Source organism: Martes martes (assembly GCF_963455335.1).
Source record: "Martes martes genome assembly, chromosome: 1".
Classification (NCBI taxonomy): domain Eukaryota; kingdom Metazoa; phylum Chordata; class Mammalia; order Carnivora; family Mustelidae; genus Martes; species Martes martes.
In genome coordinates, this window is record NC_137888.1 from 156,492,535 (window position 1) to 156,513,597 (window position 21,063).

Below are 21,063 nucleotides of genomic sequence, written 5' to 3' on the forward strand. Positions count from 1 at the left end.
CATGCATTTAAAGCTTTTGCGTGAACAGAGTGCACCAGGGGGACTACTATGATTACTATAGGTAGAATTTTTGCCTATGTCTGGAGTACACTTTGGAGTCATCATGGTCCTCAAGACCAAACCAATCAGGGTCAAATAAATCAGAGAAAGGGGTCACTTTCTTTCTTTCTTTCTTTCTTTCCTGTTTTTTTTTTAAATTATCTATCTATTTATTTATTTATTTATTTATTTATTTATTTATTTATTTATATTGTTAATATATAATGCATTATTAGCCCCAGGGGTACAGGTCTGTGAATCGCCAGATTTACACACTTCACAGCACTACACACCATAGCACACACCTTCCCCAATGTCCATAACTCCAACACCCTCTCCCTACCCCCCTCCCCCCGGCAACCCTCAGTTTGTTTTGTGAGATTAAGCGTCTCTTATGGTTTGTCTCCCTCCCGATCCCATCTTCTTTCATTTATTCATTTCCTACCTCCCCACCCCCCACGTTGTATCTCTACTTCCTCATATCAGGGAGATCATATGATTGTTGTCTTTCTCCAATTGACTTATTTCGCTAAGCATAATACCCTCTAGTTCCATCCACATCGTCGCAAGTGGCAAGATTTCATTTCTTTTGATGGCTGCATAGTATTCCGTTGTATATATACACCACATCTTCTTTATCCATTCATCTGTTGATGGACATCAAGGTTCTTTCCATAGTTTGGCTATTGTGGACATTGCTGCTATAAACATTCGGGTGCACATGCCCCTTCGGATCACTACATTTGTATCTTTAGGGTAAACACCCAGTCGTGTGATTGCTGGCTCGTAGGGTAGCTCTATTTTCAACTTTTTGAGGAACCTCCGTGCTGTTTTCCAGAGTGGCTGCACCAGCTTGCATTGCCACCAACAGTGTAGGAGGGTTCTTCCCCTTTCTCCGCATCCTCGCCAGCATCTGTCATTTCCTGATTTGTTAATTTTAGGCATTCTGACTGGTGTGAGGTGGTATCTCACTGTGGTTTTGATTTGTATTTCCCTGATGCCAAGTGATGTGGAGCACTTTTTCATGTGTCTGTTGGCCATCTGGATGTCTTCTTTGCAGAAATGTCTGTTCATGTCCTCTGCCCATTTCTTGATTGGATTATTTGTTCTTTGGGTGTTGAGTTTGATAAGTTCTTTATAGATTTTGGATACGAGCCCTTTATCTGATATGTCGTTTGCAAATATCTTCTCCCATTCTGTCAGTTGCCTTTTGGTTTTGTTAACTGTTTCCTTTGCTGTGCAAAAGCTTTTGATCTTGATGAAGTCCCAATAGTTCATTTTTGCTCTTGCTTCCCTTGCCTTTTTGCGATGTTCCTAGGACGAAGTTTTGCTGCGGCCGAGGTCAAAGAGGTTGCTGCCTGCGTTCTCCTCAAGGATTTTGATGGATTCCTGTCTCGCATTGAGGTCCTTCATCCATTTTGAGTCTATTTTTGTGTGTGGTGTAAGGAAATGGCCCAGTTTCATTTTTCTGCGTGTGGCTGTCCAATTTTCCCAACACCATTTGTTGAAGAGACTGTCTTTTCCCCATCAGACATTCTTTCCTGCTTTGTTGAAGATTAGTTTGACCATAGAGTTGAGAGTCTATTTCTGGGCTCTCTCTTCTGTTCCATTGATCTATGTGTCTGTTTTTGTGCCAGTACCCTACCGTCTTGATGATGACGGCTTTGTAATAGAGCTTGAAGTCTGGAATCGTGATGCCACCAACTTTGGCTTTCAATATTCCTCTGGCTATTCGAGGTCTTTTCTAGTTCCATATACATTTTAGGATTATTTGTTCCATTTCTTTGAAAAATATGGTTGCTATTTTGATAGGGATTGCATTAAATGTGTAGATTGCTCTAGGTAGCATAGACTTTTTCACAATATTTGTTCTTCCAATCCAGGAGCATGGAACATTTTTCCATTTCTTTGTGTCTTCCTCAATTTCTTTCATGAGTACTTTATAGTTTTCTGAGTATAGATTCTTTGCCTCTTTGGTTAGGTTTATTCCTAGGTATCTTATGGTTTTGGGTGCATTTGTAAATGGGATTGACTCCTTACTTTCTCTTTCTTCTGTCTTGTTGTTGGTGTAAGGAAATGCAACTGATTTCTGTGCATTGATTTTCTATCCTGACACTTCACTGAATTCCTGTACAAGTTCTAGCAGATTTGGAGTGGAGTCTTTTGGGTTTTCCACATATAGTGTCATATCATCTGCAAAGAGTGATAGTTTGACTTCTCCTTTGCCAATTTGGATGCCTTTAATTTCTTTTTGTTGTCTGATTGCTGAGGCTAGGACTTCTAGTACTATGTTGAATAGCAGTGGTGATAATGGACATCCCTGCTGTGTTCCTGACCTTAGCGGAAAAGCTCTCAGTTTTTCTCCATTGAGAATGATACTTGCAGTGAATTTTTCATAGATGGCTTTGATGATATTGAGGTATGTACCCTCTATCCCTACACTTTGAAGAGTTTTGATCAGGAAAGGATGCTGTACTATGAAAAATGATTTTTCAGCATCTATGGTTCTTGTTCTTTCTTTTATTAAAGAAAATGTATCACATTGATTGATTTGCGGATGTTGACCCAACCTTGCAGCCCTGGGATAAATCCCACTTGGTCGTGGTGAATAATCCTTTTAATGTACTGTTGGATCCTATTGGCCAGTATTTTGGTGAGAATTTCTGCATCTGTGTTCATCAAGGATATTGGTCTATAATTCTCTTTTTTGACGGGATCCTTGTCTGGTTTTGGGATCGAGGTAATGCTGGCCTCATAAAATGAGTTTGGAAGTTTTCCTTCCATTTCTTTTTTTTGGAACAGTTTCAGGAGAATAGGAATTAATTCTTCATTAAACGTTTGGTAGAATTCCCCTGGGAAGCTGTCTGGCCCTGGGCTCTTGATTGTTGGGAGATTTTTGATGGCTGCTTCAATGTCCTTACTGGTTTTGGGTCTGTTCAGGTTTTCTATTTCTTCCTGGTTCAGTTGTGGTAGTTTATATGTCTCTAGGAATGCATTCATTTCTTCCAGATTGTCAGATTTGCTGGCGTATAGTTGCTCAGAATATGTTCTTATAATTGTTTGTATTTCCTTGGTGTTGGTTGTGATCTCTCCTCTTTCGTTCATGATTTTATTTATTTGGGTCCTTTCTCTTTTCTTTTTGATAAATCTGGCCAGGGGCTTATCAATCTTATTAATTCTTTCAAAGAACCAGCTCCTAGTTTCGTTGATTTGTTCTGTTGTGGTTTTGTTTTTTGTTTTTTTTTGGGTTTCTATTTCACTGATTTCTACTCTGATCTTTATTATTTCTTTTCTCCTGCTGGTTTTAGGCTTTCTTTGTTGTTCTTTCTCCAGCTCCTTTAGGTGTAGGGTTAGGTTGCATATTTGAGACCTTTCTTGTTTCTTGAGAAAGGCTTGTACCGCTATATATTTTCCTCTCAGGATTGCCTTTGCTGTGTCCCACAGATTTTGAACCGTTGTGTTTTCATTGTCATCTGTTTCCATGAATTTTTTCAATTCTTCTTTAATCTCCTGGTTGACCCATTCATTCTTTAGAAGGATGCTCTTTAGCCTCCATGTATTTGAGTTCTTTCCAACTTTCCTCTTTTGATTGAGTTCTAGCTTGAGAGCATTGAGGTCTGAAAATAGGCAGGGAATGAGCCCAATCTGTTGATACCGGCTGAGACCTGATTTGTGACCCAGGATGTGATCCACTCTGGAGAATGTTCCAGGTGCACTAGAGAAGAATGTGTATTCTGTTGCTTTGGGATGGAATGTTCTGAATATATCTGTGATGTCCATCTGGTCCAGTGTGCCATTTAAGGCCTTTATTTCCTTGTTGATCTTTTTCTTGGATGATCTATCCATTTCAGTGAGGGGAGTGTTTAAGTCCCTTACTATTATTGTATTCTTGTCGATGTGTTTCTTTGATTTTGTTATTAATTGGTTTATATAGTTGGCTGTTCCCCTGTTAGGGGCATAGATATTTAAAATTGTTAGATCTTCTTGTTGGACAGACCCTTTGAGTATGATATAGTGTCCTTCCTCTTTTTTTTTTTTTTTTGTTTTTTAGGACAAAACTACACACTAATATTTTTATTTGGTAAAAACAAGTATTTTTCAGTTATTTTTGTTTAAATTTACTTATTAGTTAATAGACAATGATTTAGATAATCTACATATATGCATTTTAATAAAACAACATTTTTCACTGTGCATATTATTTCTGGCCAGTATAACTATTTATTTCCTGATTATTACTGAACGTAACTTAATTTTTTAAAAATTTTTTATTTATTTTTAGCGTAACAGTATTCATTGTTTTTTCACCATACCCAGTGCTCCATGCAATCTGTGCCCTCTCTAATACCCACCACCTGCTTCCCCCAACCTCCCGCCGCCCGCCCCTTCAAAACCCTCAGGTTGTTATTCAGAGTCCATAGTCTCTCATGGTTCACCTCTCCTTCCAATTTCCCTCAACTCCCTTCTCCTCTCCATCTACCCTTGTCCTCTATGTTATTTGGTATGCTCCACAAATAAGTGAAACCATATGATACTTGACTCTCTCTGCTTGACTTATTTCACTCAGCATAATCTCTTCTAGTCCTGTCCATGTTGCTACAAAAGTTGGGTATTCGTCCTTTCTGATGGAGGCATCATGCTCCATAGTGTATATGGACCACATCTTCCTTATCCATTCATCCGTTGAAGGGCATCTTGCTTCTTTCCACAGTTTGGCAGCCGTGGCCATTGCTGCTATAAACATTGGGGGTACAGATGGCCCTTCTTTTCACTACATCTGTATCTTTGGGGTAAATACCCAGTAGTGCAATTGCAGGGTCATAGGGAAGCTCTATTTTTAATTTCTTGAGGAATCTCCACAATGTTCTCCAAAGTGGCTGCACCAGTTTGCATTCCCACCAACAGTGGAAGAGGGTTCCCCTTTCTCCACATCCTCTCCAACACACGTTGTTTCCTATCTTGCTAATTTTGGCCATTCTGACTGGTGTAAGGTGGTATCTCAATGTGGTTTTTTTTTTTTAATTAAATTTTTTATTTATTTTCAGCGTAACAGTATTCATTGTTTTTTCACCACACCCAGTGCTCCATGCAATCTGTGCCCTCCCCAATACCCACCACCTGGTTCCCCAACCCTCCCACCCCCCGCCCCTTCAAAACCCTCAGGTTGTTATTCAGAGTCCATAGTCTCTCATGGTTCACCTCCCCTTCCAATTTCCCTCAACTCCCTTCTCCTCTCCATCTACCCTTGTCCTCTATATTATTTGTTATGCTCCACAAATAAGTGAAACCATATGATACTTGACTCACTATGTTTGACTTATTTCACTCAGCATAATCTCTTCCAGTCCTGTCCATGTTGCTACAAAAGTTGGGTATTCGTCATTTCTGATGGAGGCATAATACTCCATATTGTATATGGACCACATCTTCCTTATCCATTCATCTGTCGAAGGGCATCTTGGTTCTTTCCACAGTTTGGCGACCGTGGCCATTGCTGCTATAAACATTGGGGTACAGATGGCCCTTCTTTTCACTACATCTGTATCTTTGGGGTAAATACCCAGCAGTGCAATTGCAGGGTCATAGGGAAGCTCTATTTTTAATTTCCTGAGGAATCTCCACACTGTTCTCCAAAGTGGCTGCACCAGTTTGCATTACCACCAACAGTGTAAGAGGGTTCCCCTTTCTCCACATCCTCTCCAACACACGTTGTTTCCTGTCTTGCTAATTTTGGCCATTCTAACTGGTGTAAGGTGGTATCTCAATGTGGTTTTGATTTGAATCTCCCTGATGGCTAGTGATGATGAACATTTTTTCATGTGTCTGGTAGCCATTTGTATGTCTTCATTGGAGAAGTGTCTGTTCATATCTTCTGCCCACTTTTTAATATGATCGTCTGTTTTGTGTGTGTTGAGTTTGAGGAGTTCTTTATAGATCCTGGATATCAACCTTTTGTCTGTACTGTCATTAGCAAATATCTTCTCCCATTCTGTGGGTTGCCTCTTTGTTTTGTTGACTGTTTCTTTTGCTGTGCAGAAGCTTTTGATCTTGATGAAGTCCCAAAAGTTCATTTTCGCTTTTGTTTCCTTTGCCTTTGGAGACATATCTTGAGAGAAGTTGCTGTGGTTGATATCAAAGAGGTTACTGCCTGTGTTCTCCTCGAGGATTCTGATGGATTCCTGTCTCACGTTGAGGTCTTTTACCCATTTCGAGTTTATCTTTGTGTACGGTGTAAGAGAATGGTCGAGTTTCATTCTTCTACATATGGCTGTCCAGTTTTCCCAGCAGCATTTATTGAAGAGACTGTCTTTTTTCCACTGGATACTTTTTCCTGTTTTGTTGTAGATTATTTGACCATAGAGTTGAGGGTCCATATCTGGGCTCTCTACTCTGTTCCACTGGTCCATGTGTCTGTTTTTATGCCAGTACCATGCTGTCTTGGTGATCACAGCTTTGTAGTAAAGCTTGAAATGAGGTAACGTGATGCCGCCAGTTTTATTTTTGTTTTTCAACATTTCCTTAGCAATTCGGGGTCTCTTCTGATTCCATACAAATTTTAGGATTATTTGCTCCAGCTCTTTGAAAAATACCGGTGGAATTTTGATCGGAATGGCATTAAAAGTATAGATTGCTCTGGGCAGTATAGACATTTTAACAATGTTTATTCTTCTGATCCAGGAGCATGGAATGGTCTTCCATCTTTTTGTGTCTTCTTCAATTTCTTTTAGGAGTGTTCTGTAGTTCCTTGAGTACAGATCTTTAACCTCTTTGGTTAGGTTTATTCCGAGGTATCTTATGGTTCTTGGTGCTATAGTAAATGGAATCGATTCTCTAATTTGCCTTTCTGTATTTTCATTATTAGTGTATAAGAAAGCCACTGATTTCTGGACATTGACTTTGTATCCTGCCACATTACTGAATTGCTGTATGAGTTCTAGTAGTACGGGGGTGGAGTCTTTCAGGTTTTCCATATAAAGAATCATGTCACCTGTGAAGAGAGAGAGTTTGACTTCTTCATTGCCAATTTGGATACCTTTTATTTCTCTTTGTTGTCTGATTGCTGTTGCTAGGACTTCTAATACTATGTTGAACAAGAGTGGTGAGAGTGGGCATCCTTGTCGTGTTCCTGATCTCAACGGGAAGGCTGCAAGCTTGTTCCCATTGAGGATGATATTTGCTGTGGGTCTTTCATAGATAGATTTGATGAAGTTCAGGAATGTTCCTCCTATCCCTATACTTTGAAGCGTTTTAATCAGGAACGGATGCTGGATTTTGTCAAAAGCTTTTTCCGCATCAATTGAGAGGACCATGTGGTTCCTCTCTCTTCTCTTATTGATTTGTTCTATCACATTGATTGATTTGCGAATGTTGAACCATCCTTGTAACCCAGGGATGAATCCCACCTGGTCATGGTGGATAATCTTTTTCATGTGCTGTTGGATCCTGTTTGCTAGGATCTTGTTGAGAATCTTGGCATCCATATTCATCAGTGATATTGGTCTGAAATTCTCCTTTTTGGTAGGCTCTTTGCCTGGTTTGGGGATCAGGGTCAATTTTCTATTTCTAGAATTGCTGTTCTTCTTTTCGATCTCCTGTTGGATTAGTAGGTGTTCGTTTAAATGGTTTGATAAGATCTCTAGCTGATCTCCTGCTACCTGATGTCATCTCAGTCTGCTACTTCTCTACCATCTTGACTCCTCCCTCAAGGAGTCACTTTCTTTCTTTCTTTCTTTTTTTTCTTTTAAGATTTTATTTATTTGACAGACAGAGATTGCAAGTAGGCAGAGAGGCAGGCAGAGAGAGAAATGGAAGCAGGCTCCCTGATGAGCAGAGAGCCCAATGCAGGACTTGATCCCAGGACCCTGGGATCATGACTTGAGCTGAAGGCAGAGGTTTTAACCCACTGAGCCACCCAGGCACCCAAGGAGTCACTTTCTTAAACCAATTGGCTGGGTCAGTGAATTCATGTAGCTGAGACTCAGCTTTCCCTAGAAGTATTCATCCAAGTGCAACAGGTGGTGTTGGCCACCTCCTTGTTCAGCTAAAAGATAATGAAGGACTATCCTAGCATCAGGAGCAACTTTCACCAGAGGGTTTAGGGACTTTTGTTGGGCAGTTACTGCTTTAACAGTAGATTCTGCAATATCTTTGAGAGTTAAATAGAGTTTCATGATTGTAGCCTCATTTGCACTTGCTCCCAGCCACAGGGAGTGAGGATCTGCCAAAAGAAACAAGTTCTGAATCATGAATGGGTCTTCTGGCAATTCCCATTTGTTTCAATAAGGCAAGTCGAGGGGAACTGGCCAGCGAGATGTCTCAGTTTGATTGTGGGCAGTTAGGGGTACAATTAGATAACCCAAAAGGCACTGTCTGATTAAGTGCCAGCCATCTAGGCATTCATAAGCCCAAGAAATATGTTTTTCCTCACAACCACCACAGAAAATAAGAATCCCTTGCTAGGGGACACTCTTCTCATGAAAGTGGGATTATTAATGGATTTAGTCACTGGGTTTTTCACTTGCCCAGTAAAGCCTTGGATCAGTTAGGCTTTCACTGCACTTGGGAAGGTAATTTCCTGTTCTAAAAGAACAGGTAGTTCTAAATACTTTGCTGAGGTGGGTGCATGTGGAGAAATTTGCAGTTCTAGGCCAGGGACAGTTTTTGTTTAGAAAATCATAAGAACGTGGTGGTGAGACTGTACTGATGTTTTAATTTTTAAAAAATATTTTATTTATTTATTTGCGAGAGAGAGAGAGAGTACAAGCCGAGGGAGGGGCAGAGCTAGAGGGAGAAGCAGACTGCCCACTGCGCAGGGAGCCCAACTCAGAACTCCATCCCTGGATTCTGAGATCATATCTGAGCCAAAGGCAGATGCTTAACTGACTGAGTCACCTGGGCGCCCCTGGAGTGTATTGATGTTTTTAAAGGTATTCATGTCTCTCTGAGTCTGTACAGTGATGACGGAAGGAAGGTTAAAACAAAGGCTCTGGATGTTCTGGTCATAAAATTCGGACTCCGTAGGTGATTTCGGTTGTAGTTTATGGTTTTATTGGGAATGGAAGAAAAATTGGTCGCAGGCAGGACAAGGCGGTCTCTGGCATCATGGACAGAGGGGGAGAGTTTTGATGATAAATACAGCAGTCTGAATGGTTATTCCCTTTAGCAATGGCTTGGGAGATAGGGATGATGGCATTATCTTTCCAAGCCAATGCCGAGTGAAAGAAGGAGAAAAGGAAAGAGTTTCATGTTTGAGGTTAGTGGAAGTATGATGTATTGTTTTGGTAACTTAAATGGAGCTGTCTACCACATGAAGTCATCAGCATCCTGACCAACTTGGTTTTAAGATTGCCCATGCAAGAGGAGCACTGTGTGTCAGGAAGAGCCTTTTCAGCTGGGAACTGTGTACCCATGGTTTAATGCCTTCTAGTTTTGCAGCAGTGTGAGCTATCAGGAATACCTGGTAATATCCATTCCAATGGGTTTCAAGGGTGATGTTCCTCTGGTGACATTTCCAAAATACCAAATCATGAGCAACAAGATTTTTTGCACTGGGATCTGGTAGACATTCTTTAATCTCCTGATGATAGGTTTTATCCTAAGACACTAAAGACTTATAGTACAAACAAGGGAGCAATAGAGGTTGTATACCAAATGATATTGGTCTACTAGTGACAATCTCACAAAGAGGGTACTGCAAATAGTCAGTAAGGTCAAAGGCAATACCTTAGGTCAAGGGAGTCCAGTAGCTTCCATGGGTTTAAAGCTTTTGAGTTTGAGGATTCCATTAGTTCTTCAACCTTGCCTGATGATTGAGGGTGATAGAAACAGTGACAGTTCCAAGAAACTTGCAGTTTTATTTAAAGCCAAACCCACACAGTCATTAGATATTGTGGCACTTGAATTCCAAGTAGAAAATATATTTCCTAATAGTTTCTTTGCCACTGTGAGGGTGTCAGCCTCTTGGCAAAGAAAGACTTCAATCCATCCAGAAAATATATATACATAGCAAGAATATATTGATAACCCATCCTGGGTAGCATTCAAATGAAGTCAAGTGCATAAGTGGTCCAGAGTGAGAAGGTTTGAAGACTCAGAAACAAAAATAATTTTTCCAGGTTATGAACCTGACAGGTCAGACTTTGGTGATAAACGTTTTTGCAATTTTTTAGAAGTCTCTCCACCAATATTTATTTGTAATTTGAGTCATCTTAGCTGTACTATGGTGGTTGAATGAATGTAAGAACAAGAAGATGGGGTTTGCCAGGGAGTCAGTATAGGGGCCAAAAGGTAGGCTCCCCACATGTGCCACTTTGATGTATTTGATTACTTTCAGAAAAGGTTACTTAGGAAACAATAAGTTCAAGGGCACATAGACCTTCTCTGTGCTCCTGAAAGCAGGAAACAAATCTCCATATGAAAAATAGCCTCCCTATACTAAGAAGTAAGAAAGACACCCTTATCTCCAAAGATACAAACTTTAGAGTTGAGAAATCTGTAAAAAATAAGCCTTGTTACTTTTTCACTAATCTACTACCTCAGTCCAAATTCTGCTTAGAATTACTTAGTAATTAAAGCTTCCAAATACCCATTTTCCTCATGATATATATTACTCACAAATTTATCATCTTTTTGTCTAAAATGTATAAAAACTTCTTGCCTTGGTCATTTCTTTAGGTCTCAATTGCATTAGTGGACTTCCATGCACATACAATAAATCTTTGTGTTTTTTTTTCTCCTGTTAAATTTTCTCATGTAAATTTAATTCTTGATCCAGCTGGAAGACCTAGGGAGTAGAGGAAAAATTCTCCCTCTCTTACACCAGGAAGAACCAAGTAGCCATCTTGGGTCTCCAAGGACCCCAACTATTCATTGAATCTACAAACATTGTTCGCCCATTGTGATTTCTCTGATTCAGGAGCAGATTGTTGCCATGTCACAAGACCCGCAAGATGACCAAAGGCTGAGTCTGTCAACAAAGGGTCATTTTGGGATGCCTGGGTGGCTCAGTCTGTTAAGTGTCTGCCTTTGGGTCAGGTCATGATCCCAGAGTCCTGGGGTCAAGCCCTGTGATGGACTTCTTGCTAAGCGGGGAGCCTGCTTCTCCCTCTGCCTGTACCTTCCTCTGCTTGTGAGCTCTCTATCTCTCTGAAAAATAAATACATAAAATCTTTTAAAAAATAAAAATAAAATTTTAGAAAGGGTAATCTTTTTTTTTTTTTCCAGAAGCAAGAATGGACTTCATACACATGTGCCGAAAACTTCATAGTTTCTGTTGCTGTTGCATGAAGGTCATTTGGGACATTTCCCTGATATTTATTTTCAGTCCTCTTGATGTAAACCTCAATTATGATGACAGCCAGCAATTTCAGAATGTAAGAGAATAACAACAAGGAATCATTTACTTACTGTTTCTTCATTTTTCACTGGAGTCCCAGTGGATGTGAAAAAAACTTTGTAACATCCAAAAATCATGGATGACACCAAAGGCATAAGAGCTGTCACTATAAATACTAATAATTTGTTTTTCTGATGACTGACATGCTCTAGTAAGAGCATAAAGCTCTGCTTATTGGGCTGATTTAGCTTGTGGTAGGTTTCCCCTCTGGAGTAGTTCATATTGCATAGTAACAGGATAGCAAGTTTAGAAATTCCCTTTTTCATTTTCACAGGATAACCAATCAACAAACAAAATTAGATCAGAATTAGTCAAAAGAGTGTGTCACGAATCCAGACATGGTATAATGAAATGGCACATTATTACCTCTCAGTCATGGGGTTTGCTTTCATCAGGCAAGGGCAGGATTAAGAATGTTACAACGTTTAAGATGCAGTTTAACAGTGAAAGCAGAGTGATCTCTCTCATAGGAGGTTGTTCCACTTGCAGAGAAAAGATGAGTCAATTCAGAATTAAGAAGACTTAGGACAGCATGTGGAGTTTGCAAATAAATGTCATCCCCTAGGGTTAAATCCACTGAAATGTTTACTAACTTTGCAGCTGCAGTAAAACCTTAAGACAGTTGAGATGGGCATGAATAACTGAATCAAACTGTATGCTATACTAGGTAATAGATCTATTCTTATCAGCATCCTCTTGTGTGAGCATTCCCATGGCTTGATTTCTCTCTCCTGCACAGTAAGGTGAAGGACTTTGAAGAGTTAGGTAGCTCTAGTACAGGCAGTTCTTGTGCTTATTTTTATTTTAAATTTTTTATTTTTTCTCAGCGTAACAGTATTCATTGTTTTTTCACCATACCCAGTGCTCCATGCAATTCGTGCCCTCCCTAATACCCACCACCTGCTTCCCCCAACCTCCCACCCCCTGCCCCTTCAAAACCCTCAGGTTGTTTTTCAGAGTCCATAGTCTCTCATGGTTCATCTCCCCCTCCAATTTCCCTCAACTCCCTTCTCCTCTCCATCTACCTTTGTCCTCTATGTTATTTGGTATGCTCCACAAATAAGTGAAACCATATGATACTTGACTCTCTCTGCTTGACTTATTTCACTCAGCATAATCTCTTCCAGTCCCGTCCATGTTGATACAAAAGTTGGGTATTCGTCCTTTCTGATGGAGGCATAATACTCCATAGTGTATATGGACCACATCTTCCTTATCCATTCATCCGTTGAAGGGCATCTTGCTTCTTTCCACAGTTCGGTGACCGTGGCCATTGCTGCTATAAACATTGGGGTACAGATGGCTCTTCTTTTCACTACATCTGTATGTTTGGGGTAAATACCCAGTAGTGCAATTGCAGGGTCATAGGGAAGCTCTATTTTTAATTTCTTGAGGAATCTCCACACTGTTCTCCAAAGTGGCTGCACCAACTTGCATTCCCACCAACAGTGGAAGAGGGTTCCCCTTTCTCCACATCCTCTCCAACACACGTTGTTTCCTGTCTTGCTAATTTTGGCCATTCTGACTGGTGTAAGGTGGTATCTCAATGTGGTTTTGTTTTGAATCTCCCTGATGGCTAGTGATGATGAACATTTTTTCATGTGTCTGGTAGCCATTTGTATGTCTTCATTGGAGAAGTGTCTATGGCTTGCTCGTGTTTATCTTCCGAAGGATGGGGTTCAGGGAACTGCATTTTCATTTATTTATTTATTTACTTATTACTTATTTATTCGTTTATTTATTATTTTGGATGTTTAAAGTTTATTTCATTTTTTCAGTGTTCCAAGATTCATTCCTTATGCATCACATCCAATGCCACTGGCATTTTTCAAAGTGCTGGAACAAACAATCCCAAATTTGTATGGAACCAGAAGAGACCCTGAATTGCTAAGGAAATGTTGAAAAAGAAAAACAAAACTGGCAACATCACGTTGCCTGAGTTCAAACTATATTACAAAGCTGTGATCACCAAGACAACATGGTACTGGCATAAAAACAGACACATAAACCAGTGGAACAGAGTAGAGAGACCAGATATGGACCTACAACTCTTTGTCAAATAATAATAATCTTTGACAAATATTCTTTGACAAAGCAGGAAAAAATATCCAGTGTAAAAAAGACAGTCTCTTCAATAAATGGTGCTGGGAAAATTGGACAGCTCTCTACAGAAGAATGAAACTTGACCATTCTTTTACCCCATACACAAAGATAAACCAAAAATGGATGAAAGGCCTCAACATGAGGCAGGAATCCATCAAAATCCTGGAGAAGAACATAGGCAGTAACATCTTTGACATCAGCCACAGAAACTTCTTTCAAGACATGTCTCCAAAGGCAAAGGAAACAAAAGCAAAAATGAACTTTAGGACTTCATCAAGATCAAAGCTTCTGCCCAGCAAAGGAAACAGTCAACAAAACAAAGAGGTAACCCACGGAATGAGAGAAGATATTCGCAAATGACACTATAGACAAAGGGCTGATATCCAGGGGAACTGCATTTTCAAGAAGTTCATACAGTGTGAAAGTTGACAGAGAAAAGTCAGGAATCCAGAGTCTATAATATCTAGCCAGGGGTAGAAATCCACAAAGCTATTGCTAATGGTGGGCCTAGAGAATTCCTGAATAATCTTAACAATCATTCTTGGAGGTAATTGAATTTCTACAGCACTTAAATTATGACTCAGGTAAACAATCTGTCCAAAAATAGTTGTAATTTCTCTTTAGAGATGTCATGTCCTATCTCAGCTAACTGTTTGCAGCAGATAAATGGAATCCTGTATGGATGTTTCTTTGGTAATTGAGCATAGCAGGAGGTGGTCTACATACCACAGAAAAGTTGATTTCCTAGGGAACTGGAAGAGATTTAAATCTTGGTGGAGCACTTGAGAGAAATAAGAAGGGGCCTCAGTGAATACTTGAGGCATGACCATTCAGGTATATTGCTGATTATTCTGAATAAAGGCAAACAAGTATCGGCTGTTGAGGTCTACAGAAATGCCGAAGAGGGTAGAATATAGGTTTACATTGGTGAATCATTTTAAGTCTGGAAGAACTTGTGGCAAAAGGGTGTTAAGTTTTGGAACAACTGGGAAATGGGAACTGGAAATTATTTTTTTCTAAATAAGCTCTACACTCAACATGTGGCTTAAACTCATGGTCATGAGATCAAGAGTTGTATGCTCTACCAATTGAGCCAGTTAGGCGCCCTGGGAATAACTGTTGGTTAATAGCTCTCAAGTCTTCAACAAATATTCACCTCTACCCATAAGGTTTATGGACTGGTATGTTACAGGGACTGGTGCAGGGAATGATTAGCCCATGGGCAATTAGGTCTTCCACTATTAGTGTGAGATGTCGTGTGGCCTCAGATTTTAATAGATATGAATATGTTTAGTTATGTCTATCTGAATTTTTTCTTGTTCTGGATTTTTTATTCTCTCAATGTCAGTATTAGAGGTAGTTCACAGATATTTGGGTATCTTGATTAAATTAGGGATCCTTTGCTGGAAATTCTCCTCCTTATCAAGGAGAGATTGTAAGGAATACTAAAGCCTCAGGTTTAGTTGGCAGGTAATGTCTATATTAGGGGCAAAGGAGATCTCTACCTTATAGATTGTTGGGAGCCGCCCCACATAGCAAAAACAAATGATTTCAGTGAGTGAAGTTTCTAGTCATTTGTACTAGTTGAGATAAGGCTATCTCTGAAGAAGATATTTGCAAATGTCTTATCAGATAAAGGGCCAGTATCCAAATTCCATAAAGAACTTGTCAAACTCAACACCCCAAAAACAAATAATCTAGTCAAGAAATAGAAGGTATGAGCAGACACTCCTCCTAAGAAGACATACAAATGGCCAACAGGCACATGAAAAGGTGTTCAACATCACCTGGCATCAAGGAAATACAAATCAAAACCACAATCAGATACCATCCCACACTAGTCAGAATGGCTTAAATTAACAACGCAGGAAACAACAGATGTTGGCAAGGGTGTGGATAAAGGGGAACCTTCTCACACCGCTAATGGGGATGCAAACTAGTATACCCGCTCTGGAAAACAGTATGGAGGATCCTGAAGCAGTTAAAAATAGAGTGATCCTATGGCCCAGCAATTGCACTACTAGTTATTTATCCTCCCAAAGAAGACATACAAATGGCTAACAGACACATGAAAAAATATTCATCATTAGCCATCAGGGAAATTCAAATCAAAACCACGAACTTATACCTGTTAGAATGGCAAAAATTAACAAGGCAAGAAACAACAAATGTTGGAGAAGTTGTGGAAAAAGAGGAACCCCCCTTTTTAAAAAATATATTTTTATTTATTCATATATTTTTTAAAATTTCTTTTCAGTGTACCAGAATTCATTGTTTATGTACCACACCCAGTGTTCCATGCAATACGTGCCCTCCATAATACCCACCACCAGGATCACCCAACCTCCCACCTCCTGCCCCTTCAAAACCCTCAAACTGTCAGAGTCCATAGTCTCTCATGGTTCATCTCCCCCTCCAATTTCCCCCAACTCCCTTCTCTCCATCTCCCCATGTCCTCCATGTTATTTCTTATGCTCCACAAATAAGTGAAACCATATGATAATTGACTCTCTCTGGTTGACTTATTTCACTCAGCATAATCACTTCCAGTCCCATCCATGTTGATACAAAAGTTGTGTATTCATCCTTTCTGATGGAATATATATGGCATATATATATTTTTTCTTTTTTTTTCTGATGATAGTATATATGGACCACATCTTCCTTATCCATTCATCTGTTGAAGGGCATCTTGGTTCTTTCCAGAGTTTGGCAACTGTGGCCATTGCTGCTATGAACATTGGGCGTACAGATGCCCTTCTTTTCACTACATCTGTATCTTTGGGGTAAATACCCAGTAGTGCAATTACACTCTATTTTTAATTTCTTAAGGAATCTCCACACTGTTTTCCAAAGTGGCAGCACCAACTTGCATTCCAACCAACAGTGTAAGAGGGTTCCGCTTTCTCCACATCCTCTCCAACACACGTTATTTACTGTCTTTTTAATTTTGGCCATTCTAACTGGTGTAAGGTGGTATCTCAGTGTGGTTTTGATTTGAATCTCCCTGATGGCTAGTGATGATGAACATTTCTTCTTGTGTCTATTAGCCATTTGTATGTCTTCATTGGAGAAGTGTCTGTTCATGTCTTCTGCTCATTTTTTTAAAAGTGGCCCCCCTTTTTTTTTCTTTTCAGCGTAACAGTATTCGTGTTTTTTCACCACACCCAGTGCTCCATGCAATCCGTGCCCTCCCTAATACCCACCACCTGGTTCCGCCAACCTCACCCCCCGCCCCTTCAAAACCCTCATGTTGTTTTTCAGAGTCCATAGTCTCTCGTGGTTCACCTCCCCTTCCAATTTCCCTCAACTCCCTTCTCCTCTCCATCTCCCCTTGTCCTCCATGTTATTTGTTACGCTCCACGAATAAGTGAAACCATATGATACTTGACTCTCTCTGCTTGACTTATTTCACTCAGCATAATCTCTTCCAGTCCTGTCCATGTTGCTACAAAAGTTGGGTATTCGTCCTTTCTGATGGATCTTCTGCCCATTTTTTGACATGATTATCTGTTTTGTGTGTGTTGAGTTTGAGGAGTTCTTTATAGATCTTAGATATCAGCCTTTTGTCTGTACTCTCATTTGTGAATATCTTCTCCCATTCCATGGGTTGCAAGAGGAACCGTTTTATACTGTTGAATGTTACACTGTTGCACTGGGAATGTAAGTTGGCGTAACCATTTTAGAGAATAGTGTGGAGGGTCCACAAAAAATAAAAAATAGAGCTACCCTATGACCAAGCAATTGCACTACTGGGTCTTTACCCCAAAGATACAAATGTAGTGAAAAGAAGGGTCATATGCACCCCAAAGTTCATAGCAGGAATGTCCACAATAGCCAAACTGTGGAAAGAGCCAAGATGCCCTTCAACAAATGAATGGGTAAAGAAGATATGGTTCATGGGGCACCTGGGTGGCTCAGTGGGTTAAAGCCTCTGCCTTCAGCTCAGGTCATGATCCCAGGGTCCGGGATCAAGTCCTGCATTGGGCTCTCTGCTCAGCAGGGAGCCTGCTTCCCTCTCTCTCTCTGCCTGCCTCTCTGCCTACTTGTGATCTCTCTGTCAAATAAATAAATAAAATCTTTAAAAATTTTTTATAAAAGAAGATATGGTTCATGTACACAGTGGAATATTACTCAGCCATCAGAAAGGATGAATACCCACACTTTGCATCAACATGGATGGGACTGGAGGAGAGTATGCTAAGTCAAATAAGTCAAACAGAGAAAGTCAATCATCATATGGTTTCATTTATTTGTGGAACATAAGGAATAGCATGTAGGACATTAGAAGAAGGGGAAAATGAGGGGAGAGAAATCAGAGTGGGAGATTAACCATGAGAGACTATGGACTCCAGGAAGCAAACTGAGGGTTTTAGAAAGGAGGTAGGTGAGCTTGGTGATGGGTATTAAGGAGGGCATAGATTGTATGGAACACTGATTGTTACACAAACAATGAATCATGGAACACTACATCAAAAACTAATGATGTATTGTATGGTGACTAACATAACAATTAAAAAAGGGATGAATTTGATACAGCAAAAAAAAAAAACAAAAAAAACAAAGAATAAAAACACAGTGGTCCTGAAGGGGCACCTACACCTCAATATTTATAGCAGCAGTGTCCACATAGCCAAAATATGGAAAGAGCCCAGATGTCCATCAACAGATGAATTGATAAAGGAGGTGTGGTATATATCTATAGTGGAATACTACACAGCCATCAAAAATTTAAAAAAGAGGGGCATCTGGGTGGTTCAGTGGGTTAGGCCTCTGCCTTTGACTCAGGTCATGATCTCAGGGTCCTGGGATCGAGCCCCACATCAGGCTCTCTGATCAGCGGGGAGCCTGTTTCCCTGTCTTTCTCTGTCTGCCTCTCTGCCTACTTACGATCTCTCTCTGTCAAATAAATAAATAAATAAAATCTTTTAAAAAATTTAAAAAAATAAAAAATAGAAAAAAGAAATCTTATGATTTGCAATGACATGGTTGGAACTAGAAGATATTATGGTAAGCAAAATAAGTCAATCAGAGAAAGACAAATACCATATGATTTCACTCATATGCAGAATTTAAGAAACAAAACAGAGGATCATAGGGGAAAGGAGGAAAAAATAAAAGAAAAAATCAGAGGAGAAAAACCATAAGAAACTCTTAACTATAGGAAACAAATTGAGGGTTGCTGAAGGGGAGGTGGGTGGGTGGATGGTAACTGGGTGATGGGCATTGGGGAGGGACTTCATGAAGGAGCACTGGGTGTTATTTGCAACTGATGAATCATTGAACTCTACCTCTGAAACCAATGATACACAGCATGTTAATTAATTGAGTTTAAATAAAAAATTAAAAAAAACAAAATCTCAAGAAAAAAAAACTCTACCTGAATTTAATTAGACACCCCGCTATGGAGATTTCTTTTCCTCAGAGGGATTTCTTGCCCTATGAAAGTTAGTGTTTCAAGTAGAATGTAGCTCTGGTGTCTACCAGAATTTGGCAAGGTTTTCTGTTGATTTTTATTTTAGTTTCCCCTTGGCTGTTTATGAAAATAACCAGCAGAAGTTTATTGGAAAATCCCTAAGAGAATCCCTCAGAATTCCCCAGATTCTGAGAATCCCTCAGTTCTGTCACCCTTGGGTGAGGCCCATACAGGGGCCCTTCTTTGAGAACAGATATGGGAGCATTTGAGCTTGTTTTGAAGGATTTTCACATAAACTTTGGGGACGATTTTTTCCCAGTGTCCCAATTGATCATAAATGAGACACCAATGTCTGGGTGTTTTGATGAAGGACCCCTAAAAGAAGACAATGAGGGTGGCCCAGGAATTGGGTTAGGTTTCTGGCCTTAAAGCTATTACAACTGTAAGGGCACTAACTTGGCAGACTTTTGTTTACAGCTTCTTCCAAGATCCTTCAAAGTGCTCAGCTATGGTCACAAGTTCAGTCAGACCTGTGACTTCCCATCCTATTTTCTGCCTTGTAACCAATCCACTAATCTCAGGAGATAATACGTTTACCAAAAAAAGGCAGCTAGAGCAGGTTGGGTAGCATCATCTATTACACAGAAACCAGAAGCTATAGGAAGCTTCAGGCCGGCTTCAAAGTCTGCCACAGATTCAGCTTTCTTTTGCTTGCAGGTTTGAGTAATAGACCATTCAATGTAGGCAGGGAAGATCCTAAGAATAGCTTTTAAATTATCTGCTTCTATTTTTCAAGCTTTTTCTGATCCATAATTACATTGTAGATTGAGAATCTTGAGTATCATTTTTGGGGTAATGACATTCTGCTTCTTGCCTCCATTTTTTGGGCTTCACTATGTGCACAAGCTGGGCCCAGGATCATAGGCCCTAATGAGGACTCTAAATTCTTCAGAAAAGTTTTGGAGATCCTGCCTGGGTTTAGGAAATTCATTATGGCCTTTAGTTCAGTCTTTGACCAAGGAGGGAAGATACCTGAAAAGGTGATCTTATTTTAAAAGACAGTGTTTAGTACTGTCTTCAAAGTGGAATAGCAATTCAGATAGATTGGAAGTGCTCAGGTGTAAGGCACCTCAGTCTTATAGTTTTTGGTTTCAGGTACATCTTGTACCTTTAATTTTTCATTAGCATTTGCAGTGAAGGTATTTTTGCATCTTGAAGCTGTTTGGAGTCTTCTACATGACAATTAAAATAGATACTCCATCAATCCTATTTACAATTGCACCCAAAACCATAAGATACCTAGGAATAAACCTAACCAAAGAGGCAAAGAATCTATACTCAGAAAACTATAAAGTACTCATGAAAGAAATTGAGGAAGACACAAAGAAATGGAAAAATGTTCCATGCTCCTGGATTGGAAGAACAAATATTGTGAAAAAGTCTATGCTACCTAGAGCAATCTACACATTTAATGCAATCCCTATCAAAATAGCAACCATATTTTTCAAAGAAATGGAACAAATAATCCTAAAATGTATATGGAACTAGAAAAGACCTCGAATAGCCAGAGGAATATTGAAGAAGAAAGCCAAAGTTGGTGGCATCACGATTCTAGACTTCAAGCTCTATTACAAAGCCGTCACCATCAAGACGGTAGGGTACTGGCACAAAAACAGACACATAGATCAATGGAACAGAAGAGAGAGCCCAGAAATAGACTCTCAACTCTATGGTCAAACTAATCTTCAACAAAGCAGGAAAGAATGTCTGATGGGGAAAAGACAGTCTCTTCAACAAATGGTGTTGGGAAAATTGGACAGCCACACGCAGAAAAATGAAACTGGGCCATTTCCTTACACCACACACAAAAATAGACTCAAAATGGATGAAGGACCTCAATGCGAGACAGGAATCCATCAAAATCCTTGAGGAGAACGCAGGCAGCAACCTCTTTGACCTCGGCCGCAGCAAAACTTCGTCCTAGGAACATCGCAAAAAGGCAAGGGAAGCAAGAGCAAAAATGAACTATTGGGACTTCATCAAGATCAAAAGCTTTTGCACAGCAAAGGAAACAGTTAACAAAACCAAAAGGCAACTGACAGAATGGGAG